This window comes from Arachis ipaensis, chromosome B02, assembly GCF_000816755.2.
Source record: "Arachis ipaensis cultivar K30076 chromosome B02, Araip1.1, whole genome shotgun sequence".
In the NCBI taxonomy this organism is placed as follows: Eukaryota; Viridiplantae; Streptophyta; class Magnoliopsida; order Fabales; family Fabaceae; genus Arachis; species Arachis ipaensis.
Window position 1 is genome coordinate 81,257,370 of NC_029786.2, and position 12,568 is coordinate 81,269,937.

The 12,568-nt window shown below is 34.3% G+C and overlaps 1 long non-coding RNA gene across 1 annotated transcript; it reads right to left on the bottom strand.

The window, feature by feature from the left end:
- LOC107628411 lies at nt 3,882-7,002 on the bottom strand. Its single transcript, XR_001617772.2, has 3 exons — nt 6,779-7,002; nt 5,692-5,772; nt 3,882-3,892 (listed from the first exon to the last, which is right to left on the bottom strand). It is a non-coding gene; the product is annotated as an uncharacterized LOC107628411 (long non-coding RNA).

A 12,568-nucleotide genomic window follows, 5' to 3' on the forward strand; every position in this document is an offset into this window, starting at 1 on the left:
GAATATCAGAAGACAGGCAAGTAAATAAGTTGGGAATAAAATATGGAGAAAGCAGTTAAGGCTTCAGAGTTATTTATTTTCCGGATTGACTTTTCTTATTAATTTATTTTAATCATGCAAGATTTAATTCCTGGCAAACTATATATGACTAAACCATAATTTCTTAGACCTTTTTAGTCTCCTCTAAAATTCATCAACCACCAATTCCTTGGTCAATTAATTCCAATTAGAGGGTGAAGTTCAATTCTAGTTTATATGCCACAAAAATCCTAATTATCCAAATATAAGAGGATTATATGTCACGTATCCCGTTAAGTCCAGATAATTAGAATTTAGGCGAAATTGTTTTCAAGCTGTTGTTCAAGTAAAGAGTTTTTCCAAGTTATACAAGAACTCAATTAGAAAGAGGGTCATACTTCCGTTCCACCCAAATTCATAAAATAAAGGATGAAAACAATTCTTGAATTATAAATCAGGACATGAATTAAAATAGACAAAAACAATAGAATCAATCCATACAATAGACAGAGCTCCTAACCTTAACAGTGGAGGTTTAGTTGCTCATGACTCAGAGAGAAATTAATTAAATAATTAGCAAGTCTTCAATTGATGGATGGGGACCACTTGCTTCGTAGGGTCCATGCTTAACTTGGGAAGTAACGGGAAGTGTTCCTTCATTCTGCAGCCTCTAATTTGTGTTTCCTGGGTCAAAAACTGGGTCAAAAATAGCCCAGAAATTGCCCTAGCATTTTCTGTGTTTTCTACACGTGGCGCATGTCACGCATACGCGTCAGTCATGCGTACGTGTCGATGGTCTTCTTTGCGTGTCATGCGTACGCATCAGGTACGCGCACGCGTCGCCATGGAAAGCTCCAGATCACGCGCACGTGTTGCTCCTCGCTGTCATCTCCTTTAATTCTTGTGTTGCAGAAACTCCATCAGATCCAGCCGAATGCTACCTAAAATAAACAGAATTGCACAAGACTCAAAGTAGCATCCATAGTGGCTAAAAGATAATTAATTCTTTATTAAACTCAACAAATTAAATGCAAATTCACTAGAAAAAGATATGAAAGATGCTCACGCATCATTTGGCACTATAACCGACATGTGATATCACAGCCAATAGAACAGACATTCATCATATGCATCTTCTTTATGCTTGTTTGCTTTGTTTAACTTCAGTTATGCCTAAATGAATCACATGCCCAATTGCTATTTGTTTACATGCTGTATATGTATATTACTTGTGCTTTACTGGTCTGCATTACTTGTGACTGTCTGGTGCTGAGGAGGTCAGGTAGGCGGTGGCGATGGGATCGCACAAAGGTTAGGTTGGCGAAGGCTGTGGAATACAACGGTGTGACTAGTTTTAGTTAGAAAACCCCTAAGTTTAGATAACCCTGTTTTATGGTTTATGGTTTAAGTTATTTCTTTTGTTTTAAGCTTGAATATCGGTATCGATGTGAAGTTCTAGGATTGCCTTTGGCGTCCCAGAACCTTACATCTTATATATTGGGCACTGTTACCATACTGAGAACCTCCGGTTCTCATACCATATATTGTTGTTGTTTTTCAGATGCAGGTCGCAACCCACCACGGTAAGTTTGCGGATATGGTGACAGAGCGGAGGATGATCTTTCTTATGTTTTATTTCACTTTACTTTTGTTGTAGTTATTCTCTCACCTTTTGTATATTTAACTTTATTACCTTAGAGACTTTATTTCTGAAAATCTTTGAGAGATAGGTTATTGCTGTTTTAAACTTCAAAATTCTGTTGCATTTAGTTTGACTAGCCGGCCTAAACTCGCAGGCCGTGACTAGTCCCCTTTTGTATATCATACTTATACATATCTTGTTTATTTTAATTATCACCTTGTGTATCCTGGAGCTATCGATTGTGCTTCATTGCATACTTGGGTTAATTTTTATTTCATGCTATTTGGGTTATCTGCTTGATATGCATAGCATGCTTGTTTGTGAGTGCTTTTTAGGGTAATTGAAGTACTAGGCTTGAGATATTGAGACTGATCACCTCGATATCGATTGTTTGGTGTAGACGAGACCCCGAATAGTAACTCACGGACTAGGTCAATCACGTTAACGGAGAGATAGTGAGGATGATTAACCTGGCCTATGCGTTACGAGTTCAACATGTTCTAGAAAACCAGTTTGTGGAGTTGCGGCATATCAGTTGATGGGTGAGGTCCAGCCCTGGTGGCAGGGGAAGTGCCGACTGATGCAGCTACAGAATGAGGATGATGCTTTTGCGATTTTTAATTAGGATTTCCAATTTCTAATCGGTATGACCTTAAATCATGTTGAAAAAATTTTAAAGTTTAGAATGATTTTGAAATTTGGTTTGGAATCTTTGGTTTAAATGATATGGTTTACAGAAAAAGTGAAATCTATTTTATGATTTTGTTGGTTTGTGAGTTTGGTTTTTAATTTAACTTATCAAAAATGGATTCAAATTAAAAAAATTATGATTTAAGGACTTTAATGACTTTAAAAAAAAATAATGATTTAAAGTGATTGATCTATGAGTAAATGATTTTTGAGTTTTTGAGAAAGCCTTGACATTGAACTGGTTAGATTGAACTTGTTTTGAAGGTTTTGAAAAATATTACAAAAATTGATATTTGGTTATCAATAATGCCCGACAAACATTTTTATTACCTAGTTTACTTCCTTGAGAAGTAATAAAATTTTATTTATGAAGTTTAGCACTTGAGAATTTTTTATGGTTAAACTCAAATTTTAACTTAGTAGATTATATAAATTTTAAATCCCTATATTAAACATTTATTATTATGGCATGATATCTTTCTATTATCTATCCATTATCCGTTATCCATTATATCCAACTAAAATTGGATTTTTTCATTTAATGATGAAACTAAGAATTTTTTTGGAATGTAAAACAAAATCTAAATTTGGAAGATATCTTAAAGTCTCTTTAATCCACAAAACAAAAAATTTAAGCATAATATTGGTATAATTCAAGCAAAATGAATGAGTGAAAGCCAATATTTTTAGGATTAGGATAATTATTTCACATGTACATACTAAATACATCAAGAGTGCATGCATTATAGCTTATCTACCTAATCAGGATATATACATGATACATTAATTTAAATATAAGAAAAGTCACCAAAAAAAAATTTAAATATAAGAAAAAGTTTACGTATAACATGTAATAAGGGTAACAAATGTCTTTCTTATTGTCCAAAATTTTTACTATTTTCTAACAATTATCACGTCCAATGCTATTATTTATAATTTTTATGGGTAAAAGACTATTCATATTACAATATTTAACCATAACCATTAACTATTATCAGATTTGTCTTTAGGTCACGTTTTTTTTATCGCATCTAGGATTACCATTGTTGTATGCTTGTTGAAAAAATGTGATCATGGTAAATACTTCTGGTTTTGGTTCTACTCTCTTCCTCTTCGTTTGAACCAATCCAAATTCTATCATTATCTCTCAAAAAAATCGTACTCTTTTCATTTCCATTTCCATTTCCATTTCTTAATTCTAATTCGTACATGCTTAAGTTTTAAGTCATTAAAGACACAAAAACATCATCCAAAATACATCTAATTAACTTTCTTACATGAAGAGATAAAAAAATCATGGAAGATGACAACAACCATAACAACAACGCAGATAATAAGATGACAACAACCATAAACATGAACACCAAAACATGGATTCTTTCGCTAATCAAGCTAAGAGAAGTATAACCGAGAGAATGGGGTTCAATTCCAATATCAACACAGTTAGGTTCAAAATAAAGTCATATTAAATAAAGACAAGAGAATATAGTGCTCCTTACTTATCAATATGTAACAATAAATATGAAGGTAGCATTGTTCCCTCTTTTATCAATAAGAAATCATCAAGTCATATTAAATTGTGTGTGCATTTAAACCAAATAAGAGAGTAGAAATGTTTTGTCAATCTAAGACAATGATGAGAGTATGCAAAACTAAATGCCAAACAAATCTAATGTATCCACATGATATTAGCATAAGCAACTTATTATGTAGACTTCATTAGTCTTTATTAAGAAATCAATTTTAATACTCTAGAATTTGATGATCAAATAGAATATTCACCTCCTTTACCATCGTAGAAGGTAAACTTATAAAGTGCAACTTTAGCTGCCTTGGATATAGTATAGATTATAGAAGGTATCTATTTCAGCTTATTTTGACAAGAAACATTAGTTTCTTTTAGCTTTTGAAAAATTTAAGATGGGTTGTTGAGTAGATTCTAATAAAAGTGATTTTTTTAAAGCTTTGAAAAAAGAAAATTCATATTTTGTAAAAACAACAGTCCTGATGCAGCGTGTTAACACCAGTTCTATTCTATCCAAAATGAAGATCAAACAAATGTACCATAATTTCAAATTGTCATATAAAGATAAGATGAGTATTTTCATCAAACATGAAGGTTGTTCAATTTGACTGAAAGAAAAGTGCCAATGCACGGAATAAGGTTTAATTATTCTCGTACAGTTTTACCGAATTTTCAATTAGGTTCCACTACTTTATTTTTCTTTTCAATTAAGTCCCTATATCATAACAGAATTTGCAACTAAGTCCCTACAGTAACAAAACGTTAAAATTAACAGAATATTCTGTTAAATTGTACAGGATATTCGATCAAGTGTTAGACATATTCGTTTTATTTAATGAAATATTCTGTTAATTTTAATGTTTTTGTCATGCTAGACTTAATTACAAAATCTGATATGATATAGAAACTCAATTGAAAAGAAAAAAAAAGTACAGGGACCTAATTGAAAAGTTAGTGAAACTATAGAAACCGACAAAATAATTAAACCACGGAATAAAGCTGAAATTTCAGCAGGCACAGGTAACTATCATTGTTCTACTTACCATACCGTGCCTTAGATAGGGTAAAATGCAAAAATCCAAATTGTTTTCCCATTTGATAATGTGAATTACTAAGATAGCCCATAGATCAAGCTTCATTGAGAAGCCATACCAATATACCATGAAACATCTTAATCCACATGTCCTTAGTAACCAAGGAGGAGATTCTTATATAAGTTAGACATATATATCAACATTAATTAAAGAACTTATTAAAACATGCATTGCCATTGCCACCAAACTGAATAAGAATAAATTACGAGTAAATTGTCAAATTAGTTCCTAAAAGATTACTCATTCTTTAAATTGGTCCTTGAAAGATTTTAAATTAGTAGTGTTAGTTCTTTCGTCACTTTGTTTGTTGATGGTGTCAAAATTTGCTAATGTAACATGTTAAGTGACACTCCAACATACATTTAGGAGTCTTAATTGACTATTAACATGATTAGTTTATGAAATTAGATCAAATCAATCCCAAATTAAGGGATTCCAATGTCTCAAGTTATCTCTTCAATTAGGTTTTGATTTGATCTAATTTCTTAAACTAATCATATTAATAGTCAAATAAGACTCCTAGAAGTATGTTGGGGTGTCACTTGATGTCTTATATTAGCAAATTTTGACACCATTAACAAACAAAGTGACGGAAGGACTAACATGACTAATTTAAAATCTTTAAAGAACGAATTTGTTTAAAAAATTCTTTCAAGGACCAATTTGAAGAATGAGTAATTTTTTAAGGGCTAAGTTGACCATTTACTTAATAAATTAGTTACAAAAGTTGATGTAATACCAGCAAAAGCAACAGCTGCAAGTCTGCCCAGAACACAGAGCTTATTCTTTCCACAAGAATTTTTCTATAAACGAGAAGGTAAAAACTAGCTTACCATCCCAAAACCAATAGAATTTGAATGTATGTTCAGACATAAACTAGCTAAATTTAGAACGTGAAATCTATTTAAGGTATGTTTTACAAGCCTTTCACTATGTTGTATTTTAAAGGCAAATATCAATTATAAATTGGTTGCAAAACTTATTGATAACTTGTACTTAAAGATTGTTCCGGTACATCTGATATAACGATTGAAGCTAAAAATTTAGTCACTCGGAAGAACTAGTGAACTGATTTTCAAAAATCAAAATAAATAATGCAAAATAACAAACCCTAACAAAGTAAGATGCAAAAAGCATAGTTATCAGAAACAAACAGACAATTGAACCGGTCATACTATTGGATCATTAATCACCGATCAATTATAAAAATTAATTATGTTTATGTATATATAAGACTCACTACAATAGAAAAGGACTCACAGCAAAAAGAAATATTTTTTCACTTTTATTACAGACATGGTTCTTATACCTAAAATATATTTTCCCCTTCCAAGCTTTATGATTCTTGTTCTACATCTTTACCAAAGCCAGTAAACTAATTATCAACTAACTGTTTTTATTTTTTCCCATTAGTTTTATGTGTTCTCAACTTGAAACAGGGGAGATTTAAGGTAAAAAAGGTTCCAAAACATACACCTAAAAACAATATTTAACCTAAGTAAAACATCAGCTATGATCCACATCTAAGAAATACAGAAGATAGTACAACACCAAATCATAAAAAAATCAACACCTGAAGCAAGATACCAAACCACCACAGGCCTTTCCTACGGCAAATGCATCGGTAAGCTAAGGTAGAAACTGAGCACCTGGACTCAACACTAAGAATACCATAATCTGAAGGTTTTTGCATTTTCAAAATTTAATATAAGTGGTCCAATCTCATGCAACAAATTCAACATCAAATTAGAAAAAAAATAAATACAAAAGAAAGAAAAAATAAATACGAAAGAAAGAAAAAATGCTCACTGGACTGAACACAATATACCGGACCCGAAGCTTTCTGGCACACGTAGAAGTTGATTCAGAGGAGAAGGAGAGGCAGACGGCTAGCCCAAGCACGACGACCACGACGGTGATGACAAACCAGGATACGCAGAGGCAGAGCAAAGGTAGATGGAGAACCAAAGGCAAGAAGCACGAGTGGATGCAGTTTGAGAAAAGAAGAAACGGATGCCTACACCTATGAAGAATGATGAGTTAAAGACTTCTACTATTTTATTTGAATTATCAAGAAAAGTATGATTCATGTTTTCAAAATGAATTAGTAAAGAGGAAATTGTGATTTAGTCTTGCTTCTTAAGAAAGGCATTGTATCTCTTTCAGGAGAAAGTTATTTAGATGAAACTTGTGTTTTAAAGCTGTTTGAATGTGAAAAGGGTTTATGCCTTTGAATTTGACTTGGGGATTTCAATTAAAGAAGTTTCAATGACTTTGAAAGAACCTGAATGTCTATTGACAAGTTTCATTTTGAAATGTTTTGCGAAAGGTTTTAAGTATTCTTTGAATTCTGAATTTTTGCAAGACTAAAACAATTTTGAACAGTTGAAACGCTTAGAATTTATCATGGGGGTTAAAGCTGGTTTTGCCTAAGTAAAGGAAACGGCTTTGAAAGAAGTAAATGATTACGTGACTCGGTTTGGTTTAGATCATATTTTATTACTCAAATCGGAAAGCCAAGGTTTTAATGATTTTAAATGAATTTGGCGAAATGAGTTATGTTATCCTCCCCTAAAGACTTGGGACTCTGCCAAGGAAATTGTTATAAAATCCCATTGTTGAATGGGTGATTTTGAATGTTTCAAAATAAATCTTTAACTTGCCATGGTTATGGAAGTTTGGAAAGAGGATGCCGAGAGTGGCATTGTTTTCAAAGGGGAATTTACCTTGAGTAAAAGTGGCTTATGAGCCTGAGATGATTTGAGAAATGAGATCTTTAAAGCCAAGGCTGAAAAGAGTTGAAACTCGATTTCAAAGTGAAATGAATTGAGAAAATGATTTATGGCTTAAATGCCGACTTTATGAATTTAATGATGTTGAATGGTGGAAGTGCTGTTTTATTGTGAGCCGAAATGGTCGTGTATGATTTATGAATGTTGGCTGGTTCTGGATTGAACCGTGAGTCGGAATGGCTGTGTATGATTATTAATATTGGCTGGTTCTGGATTGAACCGTGAGCCGGATGGCTGAGATGGATGTTGATCCATGGCTGAGAATGAATGCATATATGCTGAGATATTGATAATTGTGATTTTTGCACTTCCACTATCTGAGATACGAGTTTTCCTGGGTAGTAGCAGTGGCTAGCCACCACGTGCTCCAAGTTGAGACTTGATACTCTGTTGACCCTATGTCGTAAGTGTGGCCGGACACTGTGAAAGCCCCGGATGAGCTCGCCCCCGTGAATATTCACCAGTGAGGGTGATGGATATGGATCATGATTATGATCATGATTATGTTGAGTATAACTCGAGTTGGGGATGCGCGACAGAGGGACAGTTCAATGGTTAGCTACCAGGACTTGTCGGGTTGGCTCTATAATCGACAGATGATATCATCAGCCACTAGGGACAGGCATGCATCATATGCATCTATGTGACATTATTTGAGTGTACATATTGTACTTGGTTTGCCCTTATGATTACTTGTGATTAACTGCTATTTGTTCTACTTGCTGTAACTGTTTGTTTGTGCTTGACTTCCTATCTGTGTTTGCGACTGGGACTCTGTTGGATTGTGGTGATTGGTTGATGGTTGGATTGTTTGGCCTAGGGCCGTGGTTGAAATGAGATGGACCGATGGTTGGTTTTGGTTGTGTTCTGGTTTGGAAGAATATGAAAGGCTATTTTGGTTCAGCATAGATAAACTGTTTTGAAAGGCTTTTGAGTTTTTGAGAATTGAACTGTTCCTCTTTCAGAAAAGATTTCAGATTTCTATTTATTGTAAACCGTTATTTTTGAAAAGAGGCATAAGACAGTTATTAATCACTGGTACGGTTTATCTTCACGTATCCTATTACAGTAATTCCCAAAAACCCTCTACTGAGAACCCTTTCGAGGATGATGTTCTCACCCCCCTACATTTTTCCCCTTTCAGGATATGGGCGCAGAAGTCACGAAGAGTTTATTTAGTTGTTGTTGAAATGCTCTGTATTGCTTCAGACTATTATTTGTACCCTCGCCTTTATCTTGAGATATTCTGTAAGAGGGATAGGAACTATATTGTCTAATGCTTGTAATATTATTTATATATATATGTGTATATATATGGATGTACTCTTTATGAACTTTTGTATGTTGTATGGTATTCTGTGAATGTACGTTATCAAACGAAAGTATTTTTGGGAGCGGTATTGCGGTTTAAAGTTTTAAACAGGCTCATATTTTAGTATTAAATAGTATAAGTGTCGTCGTAATATCTGAGCTATCAGAGTCGCGCAGCCGAAAGTGTGAGCTTTGGTAGTTAGGGTGTTACAGTGCGCATGCTCCATGCGTACGCATGATATGACAAGTTTTGGAGAACGATATGTACGCATAAGTTATGCGTACACAAGATTGCAAACAGCAATTTTGGCTCCTTTTGATTAATTAAACCTTGTAAGCACATAACAAACAACCAAAATAATTTCAAACACATCCAAACCTTGATTCTAATAAGCAAATTCAAGAAATTCAGTTAAGAAGAAATGGAAAACTAGTAAAAAACTATATACAAAGAGGAAAAACTAGAAGATCTTATCATGGTAGGGTATCTCCCACCTAGCACTTTTATTTAAAGTCCTTAAGTTGGATATTTGGTGAGCTCTTGTCATGGAGGCTTATACTTGAATTCATCTTTAAACCTCCACCAATGCTTGGACTTCAAATGATCTCCAAAATTTTCAATTAAGTGCACCAAGCTTTCAACACCATTCAAACAAGTAAAGAACTCCCAAACCTTGTTTTTGCATCTGTCTTCTAATTGATTCTCATTGTTCCATCTGGGTGACAAGACTTTATAATTCTCCCTTGGATTCCAAATCATCCTCTGAGATCCATTGAATTGAGCATTGCACTATCATCGGAACTCCAACCCTGAGGTTTCAACCCTAGTGAGCTTTGATTTATGTTGCCAACTACTAACCATCTCTCTCTTGCTCTTTAATCCATAAAGAGCTCTAAGTTGACCATCTACTTCTAGTAAATTGTATTCAAGTGGACTAATAAAACTAAAGGACAAGATTCTTACCCACGCAAATGATGTCATGGATGGTGGTGACTTAGGAAGAGAGGCTTCCAACAGCTTTAGCGATGTGATCTCCACTCCCTTATTCTCTTCTTGGATAACCTCCACCTCTTGACAAGCTTTCTCAAATTCTATATATTTCTTTCTCACCAACTTCTTCTAATTCTTTCTCATTACTCAATTCATGTCTCGGAGGTTGTGCACAGTCCTCGTCAACATCAATTTCACACTCTGTGGAGGAAGGTTCAACAATCTCAACAAGATCATTAGTTAGAGTGGAAATGCCTTCAATCTTGGAATCCACTCAACTCCTCCTAACTCTTCAATCACTTCTTCAAATTCAATGCATTCAACCTTTTCCACTTGTTGTAATTCACACTTGGGCTCCTCTTTTTTCTCTTAAAGCTCCAAGCTCTCTTCCACACTATGCTCTTTGGTTGATTCTCCACATTTATCAACAGGAGTGCCTTGATTGTATGAATGTAGTGAGGCTAAGTGGGTTAAGATTTCATCTAAGGTAGCCATGATAGCATTTTGATGTTCGATTGATTCTTGCTTTTCCTTTTTCGCCTCATTTTGTTCTTGAAAAAAGGAGCAGAGAGTATCATCTATAGAGGGTTGTGGTAAAATAGAGGACTCAAAGTGTGGGAGAAAGTCTTCATATATGGGAGGTGGTTCATAAGAGTGGGAATATTGAGGTGGTGTATATAAAGATGATGGTTCAATAGGTTCTTGGGAGTATTTGTATTAGAATAGTGGTGGTTCTAAGTATGGTTCATATGGTTGTTCTTGAGGCACATAAGGTTGGTGATGTGGTGGTGGATATGGATTAGGATCATATGGAGGTGTTTGGTGAAAAGATGGGGCTTGTGAGTATGATAGTTGAGGGCAATGTTGATGAGGTGGTTCATAGGCATATGGTAGTTGAGGTTTATAACCACAAGGAGGGCCACCATATACATTGTATTGGTATACATTATGGGGTTGATTGTGTTCATAACGAGGCGGAGGAGGTTGTTGCCATGAAAGTTGTCCATAGGAATGTGGCTCCTCCTGCAATTGATTTTCGATCCATAATGCGAACCATCATTTAAGTTTCCATTTTCTACAACATAGTTACAACCAAACTCAAAACTAAAAGAGTGAGAACTCATAGAAAAAAGAGAAAATAAAAATAAAAGCTATCAATAAATAAAGAAAAATACACTCCTAACTACTGACAAAAATAAGAAAACAAATAAAAAGCAAACTATTCACAATATTAACATATTAACAATAACCAATAACAAGCACGCATTGCAATTCTCGACAATGGCGCCAAAAACTTGACGCAGGGCAAATGTCGGTTCAGAATTTTCTCAAAAGAATTGCTTTGTCAATAGTATAGTTCCAAACCAACTAATAGCCGAAATCAGATTTTAGATTGTGTCACAATTCAAATCAATAAAAACTGAGAGTTTTAAATCTTAGGTCATTTTTCAAAGGAATTGCAGTGAGGTGTGCGTATCATTGGTTATGAGAAAAAGTGGTTGAATGCAAAAGACAAGAAATTAAATGACAAAAAAAGTGAAGATCAAACAAGAAAATTCAAGTGCTAAAAAAGCACCTTGACAAGGATTGAGAGTCAAAGGTTCCTATCAAAGTTATTGACCCCAAACATGGTAATTAAGAAGAGTTAATCCCACTTTGTCATCCCTTAACATTGGGGAAAAGTCAAATATGCATAATTGATCTTAATCCACAAGTCCTAGCCAACTCATTAATTAGCTTAGTAAAAGACTAGCGACAGTGGAAACAAAACCAACCAACAACCTTGAATCGCCAATCAATATTGGACATCAATGACTCAATGTTACCTAAGTCCTAAATTTCAAGTCAAGAGTGCAAAATCTACTCTAAAACTAAGAAAGACATTTTAACAACCACTTGGAATGCATAAAAGAAAAACATCATAAATTGCAAGAAATAATAAAATTTAGGGGTAAGTATTGTTTTGGTCTCTAAAGTTTAGGGTCAAAATCAAATTCGTCTCTATTCTTATTTTGGATTTAAAATCGTCCCTAACATTTTATTTGGTATCAAAATCATCCTTTTGATAATAACACCAATAATAACACATTATTCAAATTCAGAAACTAACAACATCAAATTCAACAACAAAATCAACACACAACAATAATGAAATAAGAAAAATAACAAATCAAAATCAGAATCAGAAGTAGAATTAGAAGCAGAATCAGAAATAGAAGCATAAGCAGAAGCATAACATAAGCAAAGCAGAAACAAAGCAGAGGCAAAAACAGACACAGATGCAGAAGCAGAAGAAGAAGTAGATGTAGATGCAGAAGCAGAAGCAGAAGCCGAATTGGTGATGTGCAACGGCGAGGATGCGAAGTGGCGGCGAAGTTGGTAGCAGTGGTGGCGGTGGCAGAGCGTGACTCCCTAGCTCATGTCTCCTCTCTCCCTCGCAAGCTCTCTCTCCCTCTAGTTCTGATTCCTGACGGTGACGGCAGCTCCAAGCTTCGCTGGCACCAT